This window comes from Pinus tabuliformis, chromosome X, assembly GCF_031772625.1.
Source record: "Pinus tabuliformis cultivar Carrire ecotype Pingquan chromosome X, CPIR1, whole genome shotgun sequence".
In the NCBI taxonomy this organism is placed as follows: domain Eukaryota; kingdom Viridiplantae; phylum Streptophyta; class Pinopsida; order Pinales; family Pinaceae; genus Pinus; species Pinus tabuliformis.
The window spans coordinates 984,834,879-984,853,071 of NC_142308.1; positions in this window are offsets into that span (position 1 = coordinate 984,834,879).

Genomic DNA, 18,193 nt, shown 5'->3' on the forward strand with positions numbered 1-18,193 from the left:
GAACAGCTACAAGCGCTAGCTTTTCAACGTAAGAATATTTGATTTCTATATCATTTAAGTTTTTACTTAAATAATATATAGGATGCTCAATTCCATCAACTTCTTGAACTAAAACCATTGCGATGGTCGTATCTACTACAACCAGATACAGGTTAAAATCTCTTTGATAATCAGGGGCGTACATTAATGATGCTTTCATTAGGGAATCTTTTAAAGCATCAAAGGAAGCTTGCGCAACCTGATCCCAGACAAAGGGTACCTCCTTTTTCAAAAGACGTGTATAACCTTTAGCAAGTTCAGCGTAATTTGGAATGAACCTCCTCAAAAAGTTTGCTTTCCCTTGGAGTTTCTAAATCTGAAGCAAATTCGAAGGTGGAGGAAAATTTATGATTGCCTGGACCTTACACGGGTCGAGATGAATCCCATCCTTGGAGACTACAAAGCCAAGTAAACGACCAGAACTGACGCAAAACACACATTTGTGCAGATTGAGTCGTATCTTGTAGTGTCGGCAACCTAGAAATATCGCTCTTAAATGCTGCGGATGATCAGTCCGCTTTCGCGAATGAGCCGGAAGGTCGTCGAGGTATGGTTGAACGATGTTTTTGATGTCATCGAAGGCATAATTCATTGCCCTCTGAAACGTCGCCCCTGCATTCTTTAAACCAAAGGGTAATTTTCGATATGCGAATGTGCCCCACGGACAAATAAATGCAGTCTTTGACTGGTCTTTTGGGCGGATATTTATTTGATTATACCCGGAGAATCCATCCATGAATGAAAAGATTTCGCATTCGGTGCATTCATCAATTATCTGGTCAATGAAGGGTGTAGGGTAGTTGTCTTTTGGACAAGCTTGATTTACATCCCTATAATCGACGCACACTCTAATTTTCCCTTGTTTTTTCATAACAGGGACAATATTCGATACCCAATCGGTTAGAGGAACCGGGTAGATGAAACCAGCATGGAGAAGTTTTTCAACTTCTGCCTTAATGGCAACGGCTTTCTTGGGGTGCACCTGCCTTAGCCGTTGTCTTACTGGTCTGACATCTGGATACATCTTAATTTCGTGTTCAACGATACTCGAGTCAATGCCTGGCATTTCGCTGTATGACCAAGCAAAGACATCTCTGAATTCGCGAAAAAGAGCGTTATATATTTCCAGTTCTAAAGGAGAACAACATTTGCCAACATAAATATTCTCTACAACATCTATTTTGGTCGAGATATTTATGGCTATAGTCTCTTCAATGTTGGACAAATTTCGCTCGGAATCCACCGTATTTACAGTATTTGACAAAAAATCAAAGACTGAAGGATGATAAAGGTCATTTTGAGTATCTTCTTCACAATCTGGAAGAAGAGAATGATGGTGGGAATCATTCCATGGTGCTCCTTCAATTACCATAGATTGGATAGTTCCTTCGTCGATGACATGCACTCGCGACCAAGGATCTGAAGGAGTACCATATTCTCTAGACCTATCTATCCAAACGCTTGATGAGTGTTGATTTGGGTTTGCCTCCCATGCTAGGAACATTGATTGCTATAATATTTCCGTTGGGCTTGGGGGCAAAGCCATTGCATGATCCATGTCGATATCGTTTTCTGAGATCTTTGTAGAAGATATCATGTTGCAGGTTCCTATCGACGCTACTTCCGCCAGATTGATTGGAGGTGGAAGAGCGAAAGTTCCCATTAGTATAGGATCTTTTACTAGGCCTACTCCGATATTCTGAAGCGAATGGGAGCTTCCATGGATGATGGGAATGCTTCCAGTAACTTGAGAACCTAAGTATGGGGGATTTACGCAGTGCATTATATTAGATATCATTTTTGGGATTCAACTGCGTTAAGTAAGTCATTCAAACGTATGACCATTTCCATGAGAGGTAGTCGTAACTGACTAATTTCTCATGATTTCTGAATAGTTCACTTAGCACTCATTGCATCGGGTGATGCTCACAGGGGTGAAGAAGTGGGATTGAAACTAGTGAAATGTGGAGAACGAATCACATAGCATCAATCATCACTTCCGGGGCTTGCACCCGGTAACCAGGACTTCCCAGGAGGTCACCCATCCCAGAACTCCTCTGGCTCAAGCGCGCTTAACTGTGGAGTTTTTCCCCACAATCAAGCCCACTTAGCTTGCTACCCCATTTGCAAAACCTTAGCAAGTATTGTGCCTCATGAACCATTCAAGTAGAGATCCCTTGACTCTTTTTGAATTTAAGTATGGGGGATTTACGCAGTGCATTATATTAGATATCATTTTTGGGATTCAACTGCGTTAAGTAAGTCATTCAAACGTATGACCATTTCCATGAGAGGTAGTCGTAACTGACTAATTTCTCATGATTTTTGAATAGTTCACTTAGCACTCATTGCATCGGGTGATGCTCACAGGGGTGAAGAAGTGGGATTGAAACTAGTGAAATGTGGAGAACGAATCACATAGCATCAATCATCACTTCCGGGGCTTGCACCCGATAACCAGGACTTCCCAGGAGGTCACCCATCCCAGAACTCCTCTGGCTCAAGCGCGCTTAACTGTGGAGCTTTTCCCCACAATCAAGCCCACTTAGCTTGCTACCCCATTTGCAAAACCTTAGCAAGTATTGTGCCTCATGAACCATTCAAGTAGAGATCCCTTGACTCTTTTTGAATTTAAGTATGGGGGATTTACGCAGTGCATTATATTAGATATCATTTTTGGGATTCAACTGCGTTAAGTAAGTCATTCAAACGTATGACCATTTTCATGAGAGGTAGTCGTAACTGACTAATTTCTCATGATTTTTGAATAGTTCACTTAGCACTCATTGCATCGGGTGATGCTCACAGGGGTGAAGAAGTGGGATTGAAACTAGTGAAATGTGGAGAACGAATCACATAGCATCAATCATCACTTCCGGGGCTTGCACCCGGTAACCAGGACTTCCCAGGAGGTCACCCATCCCAGAACTCCTCTGGCTCAAGCGCGCTTAACTGTGGATTTTTTCCCCACAATCAAGCCCACTTAGCTTGCTACCCCATTTGCAAAACCTTAGCAAGTATTGTGCCTCATGAACCATTCAAGTAGAGATCCCTTGACTCTTTTTGAATTTAAGTATGGGGGATTTACGCAGTGCATTATATTAGATATCATTTTTGGGATTCAACTGCGTTAAGTAAGTCATTCAAACGTATGACCATTTCCATGAGAGGTAGTCGTAACTGACTAATTTCTCATGATTTTTGAATAGTTCACTTAGCACTCATTGCATCGGGTGATGCTCACAGGGGTGAAGAAGTGGGATTGAAACTAGTGAAATGTGGAGAACGAATCACATAGCATCAATCATCACTTCCGGGGCTTGCACCCGATAACCAGGACTTCCCAGGAGGTCACCCATCCCAGAACTCCTCTGGCTCAAGCGCGCTTAACTGTGGAGTTTTTCCCCACAATCAAGCCCACTTAGCTTGCTACCCCATTTGCAAAACCTTAGCAAGTATTGTGCCTCATGAACCATTCAAGTAGAGATCCCTTGACTCTTTTTGAATTTAAGTATGGGGGATTTACGCAGTGCATTATATTAGATATCATTTTTGGGATTCAACTGCGTTAAGTAAGTCATTCAAACGTATGACCATTTCCATGAGAGGTAGTCGTAACTGACTAATTTCTCATGATTTTTGAATAGTTCACTTAGCACTGATTGCATCGGGTGATGCTCACAGGGGTGAAGAAGTGGGATTGAAACTAGTGAAATGTGGAGAACGAATCACATAGCATCAATCATCACTTCCGAGGCTTGCACCCGGTAACCAGGACTTCCCAGGAGGTCACCCATCCCAGAACTCCTCTGGCTCAAGCGCGCTTAACTGTGGAGTTTTTCCCCACAATCAAGCCCACTTAGGGGAGGAAGTTTTGTTGATCGACGATTGTAATCCCTCCTTGAAAGGGAAATGCAATCTTTCTAAAATAGGTCGACACAATAGCTGCCATGGCATAAATCCATGGTCTTCCTAGTAGGATGTTGTAATCAAGATTCCCATCGATGACTTCAACATCTATTTCTACCGTTTTCCCTCCTAGTTCAGCTTTCAAGTTATTTAGGATACCATATGGGGTATATGTCCTTACGTCGAATGCTTTTAATGTCGTCGAAGATCGCGACAAGGTTGGAGATCCTAAAGTTTTCCAGCAACTCATCGACATAATACATGTAGATGCCCCCTCATCAATAATTGTTTGATGAATAGTTTTGTTGAGGGCTTTCACTTGAACAAGGAAAGCTAGTTGAGCTGGTAACTGAGGATCGTATCCTTTATGATCGAAGGATATAAGATTGGAATCCTTTGGGTCAATCCCACCAATGGCTGATAATAAAGCCTGCCTTTGGGATGGGCAATTTTGTAGTACTTCAAGAGTCGACATAGCGGATGGCGATTGGGCCAAATCTTCCACTATGTTATAATGCTATGCCGCTCTAGCGCGGGGAATAAATGTCGACTTGTATACTACTCCCTTTGGCGGTTTTATCGTTAATTCAGGAATGGTGGGTGGCACAACTTCTGTCGAAGTTGTTGTCGAACTACTTGGTTGATCTTTATCCTTGTTGTTCGACAGCTGTGGATTCCCGTAATATTTGTTCCTTGTCGATATCAAAGCATCATTTTTTTGTTTTGAAACCGACAACATTAGCACTTGAGACGGGGAAGCATTTTCACTTTCAACCAGATTTGTTCCTGGATTTGGAAACGGATCAGTTAACACTGCGGAGGTTTTTGAATTCTTCAAGAATTTCTTAAGCTCAGCTTTGTATGGACAATTTGCGGTCCAATGATCCTCATCGCATATGAACCATGGATTTTTTGGTTTCCTATCTCCAGGAGGGTTTGAAGAAGATTTTTCAGGTGATGATTCCTCTTGTTTCTTCTTCTTCCCTTTGCCTTTCTTCTTGCTCCCTGGTTGTTTAGTTTCTTTGCCTTTATCTGTCGATACGACATTTACTTCCGAAGCAAGAAGTTCGTCTTTTGCATTTTGACCTGAAATCTTACGGGCCTTTTTGGATGTAGCCTTTGTCGATTTCGTGTCTGTCGTTCCAATCACGCCATAGCCGGCATGAGAGTCATTGTTTGATTTAGGAGGAGGAGGAATTGAGAATTCCGGTCTAGGGGCGTCAGGTATTTTGTCGTAGAGCGTGCCGGACTGAGTATAGATCAAGTCCAAATATTGTGCACGAGCGATAACTTGCTCTTTTGTTACGAATCCCCCCTTTGCCACATCTTCCGTGATGGAAGGCAGTAATGACTTGATAAACCATTCAGCTAGGAGGTGATCGGGGACGTACGTTTTTACCATCCTATGACAACATCGCCACTCATGTATATGATCAGATATGTGAGTGGTCGTTGTCTGTTTGAAGTTGGTAAGAAGTTCTGTTCCCGTTTCGTACCTTATTGGTAATTGAAAATGTGTTAAAAAGGTTGTGGCTAAGGTATTGAAGTTGTCGAACAAAACTCTAGGCAATTCAATGTACCATTTTGCCGCTGGACCCGTTAACGTCCTCTGAAAGAGGCGAAGTCTTATCGAATCATCATTTAGGGTGTTTGATGAACACCATAGATGAAATGTCATCACGTGATTCGATGGATCTTCACCCTGATTTCCATTAAATTTAGGAATATCTGATGGAAGTTTATGCGGAATTGCTGGCCACCAAGGGGCGTAAGCAATTGGGTCGTTTTTTAACCGATTTAAATAAGGTAACTCTAAGGTTGCCACAAAGGGTAACTATTGATTCAGGTTAGGTGAAGGATACCCAGGATAAGATGGGATTGCCTGAGCAGTTGGTCTCTGCATACCAGCATAATGCATTTGATGCTGGTATGTTTGGTAAGGTTGGTGGACATGACCATTGTAAAATGGTCGATTTTGACCATTTTGAATGTATGGCTGTTAAGGGGAAAAGTGTCTACTCAGAACGACCCTATCCCACTAAGGTGTGACAGTGACCTTAGAAACAAATAGAGAAAACTACTTTCGTATTCTTCTTTATGAACTATAAACGAAGAGGAATAGGATGAACCAACCTGTGTCTTGTGCTAGTCCTTTGATCCAATCTCTCTCCTCTTTCACAGCTTCCAGCTACCTTCTCCCTTACTTGCCTAGCTTCACCAAGTTCCTGTAAGATCACAGAAGAAGAAAACTACACAAAGACATGGATTTATATTCATAAATAGCTTAGGATCAGATTTAAGCTAAACATACAAATGTAACAAACATCAATGATACACAAGCATGTAGGAGAAACTCAAATAGTTTTATTGATATAACAAGAAGATCCAGGAGGAGTTACAACCGATGGTTCCTGATCCAGCATCAACCTCCCAGCAAAGGAGTCTCCTCTTCACCTCCAACAAAGCATAAATCACCCAATACTCTGATATCTATCTCAAAACCAAGAGCAATTCTCTGCAATGTACAAAATTCCAGCCTCTGGATCTCTGGGATGAGGGATCCATATATAGATGTATGCAAAGAGGATGAGTCAGCTTATGATTTGACTAGTGGCCTCTCTCTGTCAGTTCTTGTTTCCACTTGGAGACTGAGAGCCTCTTAATCATCCTTGGTCGAACTCAGTGTGGCAAGTGTCATTGGGGAAGATTCTGGAAGCTTCCATTGTCTGTCCACCTCACGGAATGACATTGTCATTTGTCATTTCCCACTCAACGCACCCTGGTAATGCATTTAGGTGCATTGCAACGCACCTAGCTAGTGTACTTGGGTGCTATGCAACGCAGCTAGCTAGTGGAGCAGCTGAAATGATCCTGATTTGACTGATTCTGAGCAGTTTCTGGTGGAGAACTTCTGTGAGAAGCTGTAATTTGTTGACCTTGTTCCTTTAGGGGCCGGAACAACACTTTTAGGGACTTAGGATCCCTTGGTTTATGGACATTTCATGCTTAGAGTTGTAAGGCACAAAAATGTCTATAACAGTTGCCCCCTAAAGTATGAGGCCGTTTATCAGGTGAAATGCTTTATTAGGACCATCCGAAGTTCTTTCAATGCTGGGAGGAGACCTGTAATAAGATACAATACAATACATTATCTTCATACTGTTTTCATGATCTAGCTGAGGCGGGCATTCCCATGCTCAGCTTTATAAATTCATTTTCATGTACATAGGACAGACAATCGTCTGATGGTAGACTGATGATTCTGATAGAGCCATCATCCTTTTGGTAGGATGATTATTTGTGCTGCAGTGCTGTACATTTCAATGTCTTTATTTTCCCGAATATATATCGCAGCCCGGATGGATGAGACTAGATCCAGGGTTCGATATTCACTCGAAGTACAAGTCGATCCATGTGAGAAATGTTTTGAAGTCGAACATGGAAAGACATCGCTTGATTACTAGTCAATGATGTAAACTGTTAACAAGCGCGATAGGAATCACCGATAATGATGATGACCCTCAAGGTACTGCAGTACAATTCATGTGGTGTGAATAAAGGACTTGGCGTCGAACACCACACAAAATCTTTCGGTCGAATGTCATTGATGTATACCTGTCGCTGGAAGTGAGAAACTTGCCATTGAGGCATGCAAGCTTCAAAGTACTGAAGGGGGTGTTCCTAGATCAACTTCTTGGATAATGAGCTGATGTCGACAAGAAGTGACCCCTCAAAGGAGGGCCTTAATGAATCCCACATCAATGACATGGAACGGAGCAAATGATTTTGATGGAGGTGAAAATGATCTAATGATATACGGTTCAGGATGGCGGTCATGAAAGAATGAAGTATAATGTATGGTAGTGGATGGGACATAGGTGACTTCACTGGATGACTTCTCTTGAACATGTCGGCGACACTTATGTGATGGATTGGTAGCATTTACCCCAAATGTGGATGGTATGGCGTGACCATGGTGATGTGACCGGTGAATGAAACAACCCAACTCGACTCAGGCATGGAATGGAAGTGTCATGTTCAAGAGCGACTTGCTACCAATAAAGATTCTTTGAGTTTTCTTCCCAATTTTTCCCCAGTCATTGCTGACCAGTACCTCTTTATTTTTGTCAAGCTTGAGGAGGATAACATATGCTTGTTATATAATTTTCCCTTCGGGCAAACCCATCGCTATGTTTTAACGAGCCTAGCGATAGTGAAACTCGTTCTCGTCTAAAGACAAGTTTGTCGCTATTAATCTTTTTAACAAGTTTAACGACAAAGATAACTCGGTCCTTTTCATTTTTAGAGAGTCTGAAAAGGTACGTAAAGTTAACTCCAAAATTCCTTTTTCGTCATCTAATCCCTTAAGTCCGAAAAAGTATAAAACAATACAAAAGAGATGAATTTTCGATAGTTTTAACGAGCCGAACAAAACAAGCGCTCGATCTTTTTGTGCAATAATCCCTCAGGTCCAAAAAGATTAAAATCTAGAGGAGGGATAGCACTTCCAGTCGCTTTAACGAGCTAGAAGGCCAAAACTCGGCAATCTTTTCATATTTTACGAGTCAGTTGAAAAGAGCTTAAAGAAGACTCGTCTTTTGAGGAACAAGTGATAAAAATGGGTAGCAGCTGATTCCAGGTAAGGGTTGGAATTTTCCAATCACGGCAGTGTCACAAGGATGGCTAGTGAAATCACTCTTCGCAGCTGTTCCTCAAAATGGGTAAACAATCAAATGGAGGTGAATGATCGGCCAATGAAAAGTGGAGGTGATGGTGCAAACACGACCAAGGCTTTAACGGCTGAAATGTTACATTCATGGTGGTTATTTACCGGGGAATAGTTCATTTTTTAATGAGCTTAAATGTGGGTGGAAACATTTGCTCATGTCTTATGTTTAATTTTTAACGAGCTTGAACTATGTGCTAAAACTGCTCGATTAGATGGTCTTGTTTTGATATTTTACCATAAATAGCTTTGTCCTTCCAAAGATAGTACTGTATTTTTCAACTGCTTCATCAAACTAGTCAGAAATGAACAATATTTGCTTGAAAATGAGATTAAAACACTAATATTTTACTTTGAACTGCGTAAAAGCAATCAAAAAGTGTTTTTTACCTCTCATTTTTCCATTTCATTTGAACTTGGTTTGTTGGAGCTTTGGAGGTGCTTTTCCCCCTCGATTTTCATCAGTTGATTTCGGGAGATTCTGTGGACGATTCTTGGCGCCGTCTGGACCAGGTAGGAGCTAAACCCGAGCTCTTTCATTTCATGGTTTCCTTTTTGCATTCTGTGCTTTATTCTATCAAGACTTTAATCAAACTCATGTGTACATGCAGATGTTGGTCCTGTTCGTCCAGTAGTTCACCTGAGAGTACCAGTTGTTGCCCCAGCAGGAGAGGCCACCGGAAGAGTTATTCTTCGCGACCTCGATGTGGCCAAGACTCTCTCAGCTTTACAGGAGTAGATTGAGGGCCTCACTCTCAGTATACGAGATGTGAGGATTGACGATCTACCTTTGCAGTTACAACGGCATACTACTGGTGTGCCCAGACGATGGACTCGTCTCTTATGCATGATCGCACAGGCTGTGACTTGCTATCACGAGCATCACTAGACTAGGGTGCCCCCTAGCATTTTGAGTTTTTGGGTCATGTGACCGATTTTGTCTTGGTTACAGAACATTATATGTAAACCATAAACAGCTATATATATTTTTGATTTTCGGGGTTTTATTTTGGTTGAGCTATATGATCCACATGTAAAACATTGATGATGTGTTTCTTTTTATAAATGTTGCAAATGTCTATCTAACACATAGTTTGCTAATGAGTTGGTTAATGTGTTTAAGTTTCTGGAAATATGTTGGTATTGAATAAGATCAAATTGTCTTTCCAAAATCTTAACCCTTAGGAACATGCGATAAATAGCTGGGGTTCAGACGGAATATATATCATTGAGTTGTAGAATTACGAGTTGTGAGTCTACCTGACAATTAGTCGGCGTATACCATGGGTGATGTCATCAGAGAGAAGTTCTATCAACGCGCTATACTCAGCAATGTTATTCGTTGACTGACCAATACATACACCTCTAAAACTTACTAACTCGCCGCTTGGATCAAAAATGGCCCAGGCTGCGGAGGACAGGTTCCGCGAACTACGACTCGCTCTGTCGGCATATCCAACACATGGATCCAATAGGTTTGACATCTGCAATAAGTGTAAAAAGTGGATTACTCGACCAAAACAAACCCTTTAGCGAAAACAAAAATATAACAAAAGCATATTGGTTACTATTTACGCATAGTAACGTTTGAGGTACAACCCATTACGGGGTTGCGCCAGTGGAATTCCGTCATAATCCATTAACTCGTAGGCTCCTTTCGCTAAAACTCATTTAACAATATAGGGGCCCATCCATAAAGACTTAAATTTACCTTCCCCCAATTTATCGGATTCTTGGTCGTAAAGCAAGACCAAGTCACCTTCCGAGAAGACACGGGGTTTGACATTTTTGTCGAACTGCGCCTTGACTTGTTTCTTATGGGCTTCGTTAGCCAAAGCGGCGTCACGACGGGTTTCATCCAATTGGATTAATTCCAAGAAACGAGCCTCTTCTTCTAAAGTTCCGGGGAGGAGATCAATCGCGAGTTTGAGAGACGAGATTTCACACTGGACTAGTAAGACTGCTTCCAGGCCATATACCAGTTGGAAGGGTGTGAACCCAGTTTCATTCCTTACCGATGTTCAGTAAGCCCACAAGGCTGAGTACCGGATTAGGTGCCACCTTCTTTTATGAACTCTGATCATCCTTTGCAACATGCGCTTCAGGACCTTGTTGATCGCTTCAACTTGTCCATTGGCTTGCGGATAATATGGAGTAGAGCTGTCGTGAGACAACCCTAGTTTGGCAGCTAATTCAACCATCATGTGATTGCGAAAATGCGATCCATGATCTATGACTATAGCTTGTGGTACGCCAAATCTGGCGACTACATGATTGAAAAAGAAGAGGGCAGTTGTTTCACCAGTATTATCTAATGTAGGCAACGCCTCGGCCCATTTGGTAAAATAGTCAACTGCGACTATGATATACCCATGCCCCCCGGTCGAGGTGGGGTTACATGTCATGAAATCGATGCCCCATTTGGCGAATGGCCCAACAGCAACTATTGGTTGTAGAGGTGCGGGTGGTATTCTGGTTTTGCTATCAAAAATTTGACAAGCATGGCAACTTCTGACTGCGGTTATGCAATCTTTGAACATTGTTGGCCAGAAGTATCCTGCTCGTAAGATTTTTTGTGCTGTAGCATATCCAGATTGATGCCCCCCACACGCGCCTGAATGACACTCATTCAGGACTTTTTCGGCCTCCTCATGGGTGAGGCACCTTCTCAGAACCGTATCAATACCACGATGGTAAAGTGTATCACCGATGATCATGTAGTCTTTTGGTTGGTATCGAATACGTTTTTGTTCAGAGTGTGAGGTGTTTGGCCTAAATTTTTGGGTTTGGAGATAAATTATTATATCTCCATACCACTCATTGCTTGTAGATATCATAAACAAATTCTCATCGACGATTGATTCTTCGGATGTTTCATCGTTGGACAACGATGGGAGATCGCATAATAGTTCTGCAAAAACTAGAGCTTTCTTTGACTTGGACTTTACAAATTCCAGATCAAACTCTTGAAGGATTGCTATCCATTTTGAATATTTGCCCCCCAGCAACTGTCACGACAATATATAAGTCATGGGGTTGCAATCTGATAGAATGGTAGCTTTCCGAAAGAGGACATAGTGTCGAAATCTTTGTATCGCTTGAACAGCTGCAAGTGCTAGTTTTTCAACATAAGAATATTTGCTTTCTGTATCATTTAAGTTTTTACTTAAATAATATATAGGATGTTCAATTCCATTGACTTCTTGAACTAAAACCATTGCGATGGTCGTATCTGCTGCAGCCAGATACAGGTTAAAATCTCTTTGATAATCGGGGGCGTACATTAATGATGCTTTCATTAGGGAATCTTTTAAAGCATCAAAGGAAGCTTGCGCAACCTGATCCCAGACAAAGGGTACCTCCTTTTTCAATAGACGTGTATAACCTTTAGCAAGTTCGGAATAATTTGGAATGAACCTCCTCAGAAAGTTTGCTTTCCCTTAGAGTTTCTGAATCTGAAGCAAATTTGAAGGTGGAGGCAAATTTATGATTGCCTGGACCTTACACGGGTCGAGACGAATCCCATCCTTGGAGACTACAAAGCCAAGTAAACGACCAGAACTGACGCAAAATACACATTTGTGCGGATTGAGTCGTATCTTGTAGTGTCGGCAACGTAGAAATATCACTCTTAAATGTTGCGGATGATCAGTCCACTTTCGCAAATGAGCCGAAAGGTCGTCGAGGTATGGTTGAACGATGTTTTTGATGTCATGGAAGGCATAATTCATTGCCCTCTGAAACGTCGCCCCTGCGTTCTTTAAGCCAAAGGGTAATTTTCGATATGCGAATGTGCCCCACGGACAAATGAATGCAGTCTTTGACTAGTCGTGTGGGCGGATATTTATTTGATTATACCCGGAGAATCCATCCATGAATGAAAAGATTTTGCATCCGACGCATTCATCAATTATCTGGTCGATGAAGGGTGTAGGGTAGTTGTCTTTTGGACAAGCTTGATTTACATCCCTATAATCAACGCACACTCTAATTGTCCCTTGTTTTTTCATAACAGGGGCAATGTTCGATACCCAATCGGTTAGACGAACCGGGTAGATGAAACCAGCATGGAGAAGTTTTTCAACTTATGCCTTAATGGCAGTGGCTTTCTTGGGGTGCACCTGCCTTAGCCGTTGTCATACTGGTTTGACATCTGGATACATCTTAGTTTCGTGTTCAACGATACTCGAGTCGATGCCTGGCATTTCACTGTATGACCAAGCAAAGACATCTCTGAATTCGCGAAAAAGAGCGTTATATATTTCCAGTTCTGAAGGAGAACAACATTTGCCAACATAAATATTCTCTACAACATCTGTTTTGGTCGAGATATTTTGGATTCCCGTAATCTTTGTTCCTTGTCAAAATCAAAGCATCATTCTGCTGTTTTGAAATCGACAACATCAGCACTTGAGATGGGGAAGCATTTCCACTTTCAACCAGATTTGTTCCTGGATTTGGAAATGGATCAGTTAACACCGCTGAGGTTTTCGAACTCTTAAAGAATTTCTTAAGCTCAGCTTTGTGTGGACAATCTGCGGTCCAATGATCCTCATCGCATATGAAGCATGGATTTTTTGGTTTCCTATTTCCAGGAGGGTTTGAAGAAGATTTTTCAGGTGATGATTCATCCTGTTTCTTCTTTTTCCCTTTGCCTTTCTTCTTGCTTCCTGGTTGCTTGGTTTCTTTGCCCTTATCTGTCGATATGGCATTTACTTCCGAAGCAGGAAGTTCATCTTTTACATTTTGACCTGAAATCTTACGGGCCTTCTTGGATGTAGGTCGATTTCGTGTCTGTTGTGCCAATCACGCCATCGCCGTCGTGAGAGTCATTGTTTGATTTAGGAGGATGAGGAATTGAGAATTCCGGTCTAGGGGCGTCAGGTATTTTGTCGTAGAGCGTGCCAGACTGAGTATAGATCAAGTCCAGATATTGTGCACGAGTGATAACTTTCTCTTCCGTTACGACTCCCCCCTTTGCCACATCTTCTGTGATGGAAGGTAGTAATGACTTGATAAACTATTCAGCTAATAGCTGATCGGGGACGTACGTTTTTACCATCCTACGACGACATCGCCACTCATGTATATGATTAGATATGTGAGTGGCCGTTGTCTGTTTGAAGTTGGTAAGGAGTTCTGTTCCCGTTTCGTACCTTATCGGTAATTGAAAATTGGTTAAAAAGGTTGTGGCTAAGGTACTGAAGTTGTCGAACGAAGCTCTAGGAAATTCAATGTACCATTTTGCCGTTGGACCCATTAACGTCCTCTGAAAGAGGCGAAGTCTTATCGAATCGTCATTTAGGGTGTTTGATGAACACCATAGATGAAATGTCATCACGTGATTCGATGGATCTTCACCCGGATTTCCATTAAAATTAGGAATATCTGATGGAAGTTTATGTGGAATCGCTGGCCACCAAGGGGCGTAAGCAATTGGATCATTTGTTAACCGGTTTAAATCAGGTAACTCTAAAGTTGCCACGAATGTTAATTGCTGATTCAGATTAGGTGAAGCATACCCAAGGTAAGATGGGATTGTCTGAGCAGTTGGTCTTTGCATGCCAGCATAATGTATTTGATGCTGGTATGACTGATAAGGTTGGTGGACATGACCTTTGTAAAATGGTTGATTTTGATCGTTTTGAATGTACGGCTGTCCACTGTTCGCAAAGATTTGCTGCTCAGAACCTTGGTATACTTGTTGGAATTGTGGTTGTTGGTATTGCACCAGCCATGGTTGTGAAGCCATGTGCTGTTGTGCTATACTAACCATTGGACCAAGGTGTGGGGTAATTGTACCCGTCTAGACCTGTGTCACCCCACTAGTTGGCAATTGTGGTTGAGTCGCAGGGTGAAGGGGCTGTTGCATTACAACCTGAGAAACCTGAGGTTGGCATACAACAGGCAGCGTTTGAACTTGTGACACCATCACAGTAGTTGGTGTAGTCGGGATATTCCACACAGGTACACATTGTTGCATTGAATACACAAGTCTTGGTTGTTGAGGTAGTATAGGTACCCAACCACTTGAGGTAATTCTAGTATAACCTGAATATTGTTGTGAACTCCCGTATGGATATCCTCCTGGAGGGGATAATGAAATGGCATACTGCCCCCCATACGGTGGTAATCCGGAACTCAAGGGAATTGTTTTCCCTTGGGGACCGGACTGCCCAAATTGACCTCCAACCGGATCAATTTGTTGAGACTCAACATAAGAGTTTCCGGGTATTATTCCGGATGAACAAACAGGAACAGACCATACTGTCATAATGGCCCCTGGGTGGGCTCCTTCTCGCGGTTGAGATCTAGTTGGGACAGATGGTATGCCGGCAAACATTGTCGGAGTGACAGCAGGGAGTTTTGCTGTCGCTGTGTCAGATGACACAATCCTAGATGTTGACGGTTGTTCAGACATTTGTAGTCTATCCAAAAGATTACCTAGCGATTCTACAGGAACTTCCGCTGGTGGTAGACTAACTTCTGATGAAGAAGGATATAGAGTGATCCCGACTCCAAAGTGCGTTGGAGTACTTGTTTGAGGATCTTCTACAATTTCTTCAATTGCAATCAGACCAGGTGGAAGGGGAAGACCGTCAGGTCCGTAAAATATTTCTGGTGCCGAAGAAGGTGTGGAATCGACAGCGACAGATGTTTGAAGAGTAAGACTCTCTGAACTGGTTGTAGATGGAACTGGTTCGGTAACACAAGTGTTTACTCTCAGACTAGGATCAGTATCACTGTCCCTCTGTGGCTGTTGAACTTCTTCTGTAGAGGCAGGGATTCCAGAAATGTTTGGAGTAACCGGAATCTCTGATGTCGTTGGAACACTTGTTCTAACTTTAATAGGAGATTTTGAACCGGTTAAACGAGTTCGCTTTGTCTGTACTGGTTTCGATTCCGGAGACAAAGACGGTTGACTCGTAAGCCTCCGCGAACGACGGGGTTTCAATTGACTTTCTTCCACGATTGCGGATTACTCGATCAACTAAAATAAAAAGGGGAAGTATGTTTCCGAATTAAATGAATTTTAGACGCTTTTGACACAACTTGTTTTTTCAGTTTTTAAGAGTCGAGAAAAAACAAAAGATGACTCTAGTCTCCTTTGATTTTTAATGAGCCTGAAGTGACAAGTGCTCAGATGGACCTTTTCCGTTAAGGAGTCTGAAAAGGAACAAAAGGGAGTGCTCTGGAGATCTAGGTAGAGGGAGTACCAAACCAATCGCAAAACTGCAGAATACTTTTTACGGTACGGCAGTCAATCTTCCCGAATGCTGTGTTCGATGCATTGCGATCAGTAGGGCGGCCGACACGGCTTCCTATGGATAAAAGGTTTTAAGCCTATAGGGGTCTCCCAATATATACTCGACAGTACGTGGGAGCACAAGTCCATACTGGCACTTATCGTCTCAAAGTGGAGGAACCACCCAACCATCAGTGAGGACAACAGTTACCAGGCTTTACGACGTCGGAATACGTCTCTAGCCTAGACCTCTAAATGTTGTGCATTAAGTTCCAAAGCATTGTTAGATTCATTCAATTTATTTTAAGTTGATATTTCTTATGAAGTTTCCCTTTTGGGTTCACCACGAGATGTAGATGTAATTCCTAAAATGCAATATAAAGATGATAAGCAAACTTTTATCTCTTTTTAGCTATGAAAATCCTAGCTACAAGGGGAAAAGAAAGACACAATCTTTTCTCAAAGAGCAAAGAGCACACTGTAAATGCACTTTTCCTAAATCAAGCCGAACAGACTGTCAATATGCAAATGCACATGTGCATGTATTTGTTTTTCACTTTCTTAATATTGATGCCTAAAAAGAAAGTTAATGTACAAATCTGAATTTGCTTTCAAGTGACAAACACAAACAAGCTTCTTTTCGAAATCAAAAGGTAGAGATGATTATGACACTTTATGATTTTTGAAATAAATACTCGTTTCGACACTAGAAAGTCACAAATTCAAACCAAAGGCAAAAGTAAAAGCATAATCGACTGTCAACAGCAAATAAACTTTCTCCTAAGATCAAAATCGACACTTACGACAGATCTAAATCAAAGGACGACAGTATGACTATCCTACTTTTTCAATGGAAAACTGTAAATGATGTAACAAACACACAAAAACATCTACAGTCTTTCTGTACAAGGAGGCGGAATTAAGGCAAAGAAAAGGGGTTTTTAAACAGACACATACACTGATCACAGGCTGCAAAAATCAGAGACAAAACTGAAAAAATGAAGCAAAGAACCTCAGCTGCACAAGGCTAGGCTGATCAGCGCACCTGTTACACAGAGAAACTGGATTGCAGCGCAGGTAGCCCTCTCGGGAACTACGTTGAAATGCAAAATCTCTTCACAGAGCCTGCGCTGGGGCAGAAACGAGAATTCTATCCGGGTTCTGGGTCATGGTTTGCAGTTTCATCTATGGTTTTTGGCCGAATAAAAGCAATCAGTAATGCACAATCAGAGGGTAGATTTAAAAGAGGTCTAAGAGCTATCACAAAGGGCAATCAGATCATTTGTGAATCAACTGTTCAGACCATAAAAAGATCCAGTGAATGGATTGAAGTAGCAGATGTCTACTTTGCATTTGTTAATGGCAAATGCAGTTCGATTGCTACTTCTAAGTTTATGAAACAAACAACAAGAGAAACACAAACAAACTAACTAGACACGATCCCCAGTGGAGTCGCCATTTTGTTAACGGGAAAAGTGTCTGCACAGAACGACCCTATCCCACTAAGGTGTGACAGTGACCTTAGAAACAAACAGAGAAAACTACTTTCATATTCTTCTTTATGAACTATAAACGAAGAGGAATAGGATGAACCAATCTGTGTCTTGCGCTAGTCCTTTGATCCAATCTCTCTCCTCTTTGACAGCTTCCAGCTACCTGCTCCCTTACTTGCCTAGCTTCACCAAGTTCCTGTAAGATCACAGAAGAAGAAAACTACACAAAGACATGGATTTATATTCATAAATAGCTTAGGATCAGATTTAAGCTAAACATACAAATGTAACAAACATCAATGATACACAAGCATGTAGGAGAAACTCAAATAGTTTTATTGATATAACAAGAAGATCCAGGAGGAGTTACAACCGATGATTCCTGATCCAGCATCAACCTCTTAGCAAAGGAGTCCCCTCTTCACCTCCAACAAAGCATAAATCACCCAATACTTGATATCTATCTCAAAACCAACAACAATTCTCTGCAATGTACAAAATTCCAGCCTTTGGATCTCTGGGATGAGGGATCCATATATAGATGTATGCAAAGAGGATGAGTCAGCTTATGATTTGACTAGTGGCCTCTCTCTGTCAGTTCTTGTTTCCACTTGGAGACTGAGAGCCTCTTACTCATCCTTGGTTGAACTCAGTGAGGCAAGTGTCATTGGGGAAGATTTTGGAAGCTTCCATTGTCTGTCCACCTCACGGAATGACACTGCCATTTGTCATTTCCTACTCAACGCACCCTGGTAGTGCATTTAGGTGCGTTGCAATGCA